The sequence below is a fragment of the Fukomys damarensis genome, unplaced genomic scaffold (assembly GCF_012274545.1).
Source record: "Fukomys damarensis isolate Sample0158 unplaced genomic scaffold, DMR_v1.0_HiC HiC_scaffold_22, whole genome shotgun sequence".
In the NCBI taxonomy this organism is placed as follows: Eukaryota; Metazoa; Chordata; class Mammalia; order Rodentia; family Bathyergidae; genus Fukomys; species Fukomys damarensis.
The window spans coordinates 6,100,638-6,109,519 of NW_022900934.1; the positions used below are offsets into that span (position 1 = coordinate 6,100,638).

General features: G+C 49.0%; 1 long non-coding RNA gene across 2 annotated transcripts in view; it reads left to right on the top strand.

Moving 5' to 3' along the window:
- Nucleotides 1-7,155, top strand: part of LOC104865339 — a 16,388-nt gene extending 9,233 nt beyond the window's left edge. For both annotated transcript variants that reach the window (XR_781125.1, XR_002025510.1), the window contains exon 4: nt 6,973-7,155. This is a non-coding gene — a long non-coding RNA (uncharacterized LOC104865339). The remainder of the gene's footprint in view (nt 1-6,972) is intronic.
- Nucleotides 7,156-8,882: the final 1,727 nt, after the last annotated feature.

Consider the following 8,882-nt stretch of genomic DNA (forward strand, 5'->3'; position numbering starts at 1 on the left):
AAAAAAAAAAAAAAAAAAAAAAACCCAAAAAGAAGAACAATATTCTCATCTTAAAAGTAGTATAAATGTGCCATGTGCATGATGTATTATATAACTATGTGAAAATTCTTCGTCATGAGTAAAGATAAAAAATGAAGAAAATTTAAACATTGAAATGAATATTTGGAGCTTACAAATAATTCATACAGTGATTGTATTCACATTTAGCAAAAACATCATAGTAAGACAAATACTCTCTCATGGTTCTGTGGCGCTGGTCACACAGGACCAGTGAGTGACACAGAGCATCACTGAAGAGCAGGAAGCCTTCTGTGTTTACAGTTAAGGACCCCATTATTCCAGCACTGAGGATTTCTCCCCCGGTACCACGGATCGAACTCAGTACCTTGCACTTGTGAGGCTGGTGCAGCGCCATTGCGCTAAATCCCCAATCCTTTGTACTTTTATTAATAACTTCTTTTAAGATCTCAATGCTATTTGTATAGTTTTCTTTCTTTATCTATATAATTTAGGCAAACGGCAATGTTAAAAATGATGATGTCTTCCTCAAGTCAAGGAGAGATTGGTGTGAAGTAGTTCAAGTCTTAAAGGAAAACAACCTCCAGTTCAGATTGACGTATGTCTCAAAATTATCTTTCAAAATTAATGGAGAGGGCTGAGGATTTAACTCTGGTTCTGGTGCCTGCCTCACAAGTGTGAGGACCTGAGTTCAATACCCGTTTACCCCCCCCCACAAATTCATAAACTCAAGGTGAAGGAATGGAAAACAATATTCCATGTAACAGAAACCCAGAGGAAAGCAAGGGTAGCAATTCCATTTGCAGACAAAGTGGATTTCAAGCCAAGACTGATTAAGAGAGACAAGTTCACTACATCCTTGCAAAGGGAACAATCCAAGAGGAAGAGATGACCATCATAAATATATATGCACCAAATAGCAATGCACCCAACTATATAAAACAAATATTGAAGGACATGAAAAATCTTATAAGCACTAGTACAGTTGTAACGGAGAGCCTCAGTACCCCACTGTCACAAATAGGCAGATCAACTAGACAAAAAATCAATAATGAAATATTAGAACTGAACCATACTTTTGAACAAGTGGACGGAGTAGAAGTCTGCAGACCATAATGTCAGAATACACGTTCTTCTCTGCTGCACACAGGATGTGCTCCAAAATAGACCACTACATTAAAACTACAGTGCTCTGAAAAAGGAGACTGAAGAGGGTATCAGAAAGTGGGAAGATCACCTACCTCACAAGCACAAGGACCCGAGTTCGATTCCCAGTACCAAAAAAAAAAAAAAAAAAAAGTGGAAAGATATTGCTTGTTTTTGGATGGGAAGAACTAATATAGTGAAAATAGCCATATTTCCAAAATTGTTATGCAGATTTAATGCAACACCAATAAAAATTCCAACTGCATATCTCACAGAACTAGAAAAATTAATCCTAAAATTTATTTGGAATCGGAAGAGACCTAGAATAGCACAGGCAATTTTGGGCAACACAGGCAAGGCAGGGGGCATTGCAATCCCTACCTGAAATTACACTACAAAGCCACTGTGATAAAACAGCGTGGTACTGGCAAAAGAACAGACCCGAGGATCAATGGAACAGATTAGAAGATGCAGAAACAACTTCAGACACACTCCGCCACCTTATCTTTGACAAAGGAGCCAAACATCTGTTCTAGAAGAAAGACAGCCTCTTCAATAAATGGTGCTGGAAAAACTGGCTCTCCACATGCCAAAGAATGAAACTAGACCCACGTCTCTCACTGTGCACTAACCTAAAATTGAACTGATCAAAGATCTAAATATTAAAACAGAAACACTAAACCTGCTGGAAGAGAGAACAGGTAGAACGCTTGAGGACACAGGAGTAGGCACAGACTTCAGGAACAAAACCAGACTGTGTGGGAAATACAACAGAGATCCAACAACTGGGTCCTTGCCTTATTAAAAAGCTTTTGCACAGCAAGAGAAACCACCAACCGCTATTCATCAAAGGCCTACTATCTAGAATATATAAAGAACTAAAAAAAGTCAATCCCTCCAGATGGAAAGACCCAATCCAAAAATGGGCATCTGAAATGAACAGGCATTTCTCAGATGAAGAAATAGAAATGGCAAAGTGTAGGGAAAGTGGGAAGGGTAGGGAAAAGGAAATAAGGGGAAAGAAAAATATGAGAAAAGGAAAAAATGGAAACAAAGTCTCTGTAAATGGAGAGGGTGGAGGGGGTGAAGGGAGGGCAGGGACAAGGGGAAAAATGAGAACCAAGACCTGTCATGTAGAGGTACAAGATCCCAGTGATGAATGTAACTGTACTGTATACCTAAAATGTACCAATAAACCAAAAGAAAAGAAATAGAAATGGCAAATAAATATAGGAAAAAATGTTCAACGTCACTGGTCATTCAAGAAATTCAAATTAAAACAATGTTGAGATTTCATCTTACTCTAGAAAGAATGGCTGCTATCAGGAAATCAACTAATAACAAATGCTGGCGGGGCTGTGGGGAGAAAGGAACCCTTCTCCGCTGTTGGTGGGAGTGCAGACTGGTGCAACCACTGTGGAAATCAGTGTGGTGATTTCTCAAAGAACTGAAATGGGAGTTCTCTTTGACCCAGCTAATTCCCTTCTTGGTGTCTTTCTGAAAGTATTAAAAGCATCCTACCTCAGCAAGGTATGCACACCCGTGTTTAGAGCAGCACAGTTTGTAATAGCCACAACTTGGACACAGCCCAATTGCCCAGCCACTGACGAGTGCTTTTCTAATGCAGTGGAGTACTACTCTGTCATAAAGAAGGATGCGCTTCAGACATTTATAGCTAAATGGATGGACCTTGAGACTATGTGCTTAAGTGAAATAAATCGGACACATGTTTAAATACTGCATTGTTTCTCAGATGCGAGAAACTGAAAGTGGAAAGAAGGACTGGGATGTATAATGGATGTTGGAAAAGAGGAAGAAAGTGTTCAAATGGGAAGCGGAACAAGGGAGGAGGGGGAAAGGAAGGGAGAAGAAAAAATGTGAAAATAGAAGGAAAAATGGAAACAGAGCTTCTGTACCTGGGGAGAGGGGACTTGAGGGGGGAAAGGGATAAAATAAAATTGGTTAAAAATAAAAGTTGTTCTCGATTTTAAAAAAGAGAACTGTTATACAGCTTGGTAAGTATCAGGCTTTCCAATTAGTCAAAAACAAGGTTGAGGCTGGGCGTGGTGGTGCACACCTGTCATCCCAGCACTCGGGAGGCTGAGACAGGAGGATCGCTGTGAGTTCGAGACCAGCCTGGGCTACATAGTGAGTTCCAGGTCAGTCTCAACTACACAGGGAGACCCTGTCTCAAAAAAACCAAAAACAAAACAAAACAAGATTGAAATGATCAACTTCCCACCAAACAAACACATTTTTATCTGTGTATTTCCTTTTTATAGCAAAAGGAAAACAATCTCTTTGTTTTTAAAGTTTAATTACTGAAGAAAGTCTCAGTAGTTTTCAAAAATACCAAGCCTTATAGAAATATAATTTTCTTATAGTTGAGTTCTTTGGCGGGAACGTGCTTTAGAAGCCCTGCTTTGGATCATTCCACGCAGGCCTCCAACTTCCCCTTGTGCAACTCTGATGGCTGGTTCCGACCCAGAGCCCGCTCTGTGTGTTACTCTGTGCAGCAAAGTGGGTCGGAGCAAATTTCAGGAGCATCATCATAACCGAGCAATGCAACAGTACGCGATCCGAACAAGGCGTCAAGCGTAACAGGGAAACGTTCCCCATTAGTGAGACACAATCCTTGTCACGCTTTTAAGGTTATGTTGTGACTTTCATTTTTCAACTTGTCAAGAGGGTGAAACTAGACCCAAAGTTTTTAGGTGGCTCATCTTTATTTCTCAATTTTAAAAAGTCTGACCTAGCTGACGAGTTACGTAACAGGGAATTACGTAACAGCTACGGAAATGACGTAAGGAGGGCACCTGCGGGCACAAAGATGCAGCGGGGCGGGCAGACCTGAGACGCCCACTCGGAGGGATTCTTCAGCTGTCCTGGGGTGCAGCCGGGGTCCCCCGTCCAGCCAGAGACGACTCCGGTTTGGATGGCTGAGGAACGGTCTAGCGATCTGCCCAGACTCTCCCGAGGAAGGGGCAGCTGGGAGCTGCGACCCGGAAGGCAGTGACTATGTCAGTGACCCGCTCTTGGCACCAGGGCCACTCAGGCGGGATGCCCGGCGGACCTTCAGTCTCTCTACAAGGGTCTGATCTTCAGCGGGGACGATCGTCTCCAGTTGCCTCTGGAATCCTGAGCAGCCGGAAGTTTGGAAGGATCCCACCCTCCTCGGATTTGCGATGCTGCCTCATGCTGTGTGGCTCCCCAGCTGCCAGAGAACATCTCGTGGTGGCTTCAAGATCTAAGGCCCAAGCCCGCCATGGTGGCGCACGCCTGTCACCCCAGCACTTTGGGAGGCTGAGGCAAGAGGACTGCAAGGTGGAGTCCAGCCTGGGCAGCAGAGCAAGAGTCTGTCTCAAAATGAGGTGACAGCGGGCCCCGCTGCTTCTGCCCCAAGAGCTGGGCAGTGCTCACTAGCCAAACTGCTGCATCCGAGGCTCACGGGGCCCCAGCTTCCTACCGCCCTCGCCAGCTGCTGTCCTGTGGCATTGTGCTGCCTGCAGCCTGCCTGGGAGTCACCCTGTTTTGGTTTTTTAAAAAAAGAGTCTCACTATGTAGCCCAGGCTGTTCTCGAACTCACAGCGATCCTCCTGCCTCAGCCTCCCGAATGCTGGGATGACAGGCATGCGCCACCACATCTGCTGCCTGTGGTGTTTTGTTCTGGGGTCTCTGGCACAGTCTTGTGTGTAGCTTGTACCTTGTAGGGTGCGACCTTTGAGGGTGCCACTCTGTTTTCAAGAGCAACGTGTTACTTTGTATCTCTACTGCCCCCCCCCCAACGCCATCCTCTGTCTCTGCGTGTGGATCCACCCCGGCAGTGAGAAGCGGTGTTTCCGGGCGGTTTTGAGGTGTAATTCCCTGCTGGTAACGATGCCACAGGGGCTCAGTGGGAATCTGTGTGTCCTCTGTGAAGACACCGAACCGGCTCTAACTCGGACGAGCCCTGGCTGTGGACCTCCAGCACGTGCTCAGAAAGACTGAAGCCCGTCTGTTGGTGCTGTCTGGGAAATACACCTATTCATCAAGTCTTTTGCCCGTTTTTAATGGAGTTTTGTTTGTTGGTTTAGTTTAGGTTAGGTTTTGATTTTGGTTTTGAGACAGGGTCTTGCTCTGTTCAGGCTGGCCTCAATCTCACAGTGATCTTCCTGCTTCAGCCTCCCAAACGCTGGATTACGAGAGAGGGCTCCATGCCTGGCTTAGTTCAGGTTTTTGAGAAAAGATCTCACCATGCAGCCCAGAGTGGCCTTGGACTTACCATCCTCCTGCCTCAGCCTCCTGAGTGCTGGGATTATAGACATGTACCACCAAGCCTGGCTTTTGAGTTTATTATTGTCATTATTATTATTATTATTATGTTGTTGTAAATGCTCTATGTATTCTCAATGCTAGAATCCGTTCTGCGGGCTGGCTGTGCGCTCCCCTCAAAAGTTCACATTTTGAAGCACCAGCTTTCACCGTGGTGCGTCCGCAGCGGAGGTCAGGGTTAGACGAGATCATGAGGACGCTGCCCCTGTGATAGGATTAGTGTCCCTATCAGGAGGGAGAGAGACACCACTCTGAGTCTCACCCTGCCTCTCTTCTCTCCAAGCAAAGCCCATGTGAGCTCCGCCCGCAACCTCAGAGCCTGATTCAGCTGACACCGCCTCTGGACTCCAGACCCCCGCTGTGAGAGCTGTGAGGGGTGCCGCGTCACCGCAGAGGCTCGGTCTGAGGGTCTGGTTGCAGCCTGGGGGGAAGTCCCGGGAAGCGTAACTGCCCAGCGCCTGGTGTCACAAACCTCAAAACTGAGTCGGAGGTAGGCGCTTTGTCTCTCAGGACCCAGGGGCCGCAGAGGCTGGGACACCTGGGAAAGGCGTTTTTCACACTCTCCGGTCTTGGGGTTGTGGATATTTGGTCTACACTGGAGCTCCTAGCATAGTAAGACACAAGTATGAAGGGAGGCGTGGGGCAAGCACCTGAAACCCTAGCACTCTGGGAAGCTGAGGCAGGAGGATCACAAATGGAAGCCCAGCCTGGGCAACTTAGCAAGACTCTGTCTCTCTCACACACACAGGGCTGGGATGTAGCTCAGAGGGAAGGCCCTGGGTTCAAGCTCGGGGCTGCAAAAACAAACAAAGAACAACTAAGGCATGCTGCTCTCACTGATGAGCAGAGGGAAGAAAGACTTGGTGTTCATTTCCTGCGGATGCCAGAGATGGACCGAGCAACCTAACGCACGGCCAGTGGGGCTAGGGATGGCTGGGGACGTCTGGGGACAATCCTGCGGGGACTGGGACGGAGCTCCGGGTGTGCAGCTGCGAGAGAAACCGGGCAAATGTGCCAGGACGGCTCTGCCTGGCGGGGCCATGCTGGGCAGGCATCGGACTGAGTCTCCACACGAGGTCCTGGCCTAGTGAGTCTGGGTCAGTCCAGAACCCGGGTTCCGTGGTGACCCGTCCATGGGGAGTTTGCAGGCACGTGGTGCGGACTGTGGGAAGGCCACCTGCAGCATGAGCGGAGATCACACGGGACCCTGTCACCGGCCTGGCGTCTGCTCTCTGCTGTGATCCTGGGCCTTCCCAGTGTGGTGGAGAATGCTTTTGTGCCTCAGAAGTAAAAAATCTCCTTCACCCCAGGGGTGGAGGCGGGTGGCTGTCATCCAGCACCGGAAGGCTGAGGCAGGAGGGGTCAAGGAGTTTAAGGACAGCCCGGCCTACACAGCCAGCCCTGTCTCAAAAAACCAAAATACGATAAAATAAAATGTCTCAGTCCCTTCCTTGATATCAGAATCAACTATTTTCAATTTCTACTGTTCCCTTGCAGGGACTCTGAACACTTACAAGACGTGCCCAGAAACACACGACATGCGTGTGTAATATGCACACACACGCGCCTTTGCGAAGTCTCTCTGCCGCTTCTCTTCCGTGGCTGGGGGTGAACCCAGGGGTCTGCACACCACCCAGCTCAGCTCCACAGCGTGCCCAGCCGCCCTCTGCTGAACACAGATCACACTTGGCTTCCTGCTCTTATCCACAGGTTTGTAAAGCTGTCTCACATTAAAGCAGCGAGAACTCCTGCAGCCCCTTTTTTTCTCTCTCTCCCTCTCTTCTTAAGCAGCTCCTGCCTGTGCCGTCTGCGGTGTGCAGTTTCCCCAGCTTCTCCCTTGCAGAAGGACAAACCGGTTGCCTGGGGACTCAGGCCGGAGCAGGCAGACAGGCAGGATCTGGAGCCTCGGAGTGAACAGATGTATGGCTTCCGATTCCTCATTCATTCTCTGACGTCAGTTCTTGTTGGATTTTCTTCCTTTTTGCTTGTTTGTTGGAGACAGGGTCTCACTACAGAGTTCAGGCTGGCCTTGAGCTCATTATGTAGCCCAGGCTGGCCTCCAACTCTTAGAGATCCTCCTGCCTCAGCCTGCCGAGTGCTAGCATCACAGGTGTGCTCCACCATGCCCTGCTCTAGCTGGATTTTCTGACACTTGCTGCCTGAAGTGTCCTGGCTGACACAGAGGGGCTCTGGTATGAACTCTGTGGGTCAGGAGCTCCCCAAGGCAGGGCGACATCCCAGAAAGACTTGCAGGAAAGTAAGACAGCCGGGACGTGGGCAGAAGTCACTGCCAGGGAAACTTTCTGCTCGCTCTCGCTCCCCTCTCTGCCCACACACTCTCCTAAGTCACTATTTTCTTTCATTCTTTCATTTTGTTTTATTTACTGAGACACAATCTCGCTATATAGTTCGGTCTGGCCTTGAACTCACTGTGTAGCCCAGGCTAGCCTGGAATTCACAGCAATCCTCCTGCCTCAGCCTCCCAGGGCTGGGATTACAGGTGTGAGCCACCAAGCCCGGCTGTCACTATTCTCAATGAACAAAAGGACACAAACTTTAAAACAGTCTGATGATCACGGATTTACTTTTAACATTAATTTCCATTGGGTCTGATTTTCTAAGTACAGCTCTGATATAAAAGTTTCTTTTACAGCACATTTTACCTCCTTTTTCTTCTTCTCAAGAGTGAGTGCATTTATGGAGAAACATTAGGCTGGCAACCTTTCTGTCCCCAAAGCCCAGTCACTGGGCGTCTCAGTGGGGCGTGGACAGGAACATGAGCAGTGGGGGCCGGCGGCCGCACATGCATATCGGTGAGGAGAGGCCTGCGGAAAGTGGGGTGCAGTGGGGTGGGGGAGGCCCTGCGCCGTGGGCACTGGCTGGGGTCAGCCTTGCAGCGGGTCTTCAACAGCCAGGGGTGAGGGTGGCACATGCAGACTGATCCCGGTCTCTTCTTGTCCGGGCTGGACCTGGGGGGCAGCGACCTTCTGGGCCTCCACCTGCTGCCGGGAGTTGAAGCCAGGGCCTTTGCACTGGGCTCCATCCCCAGCCTTTTAAAATTTGTTATTTTGAGACAGAACCACTCTAAGACCCTAAGTTGACCAGGCCGGTTTTGAAGTTGTGATCTTCCTGCCTCAGCCTCCTGAGTAGCTGGAGTTGTAGGCACAGCCATCAGGTCCAGTCTGACCTTCGTGGGGCAGATACAGGACCATCTGAAGCAAGAAGGGGTGGATCCTCCGGAGAGGCAGCTTCCGGGCGGAGTGTGCTGCGGCCGAACCGAAGAGGGCGCCTCCCGGGGCTGTCTGCCCTCATCAGGCCCGGGTTTTGGGGCAGCCCAGGCCGGGAACTTGCCTCAGGGCGCCGGAACTTGGGGCACAGGCCCAGCAGGAAGGGTCTGGGAGGGGGTC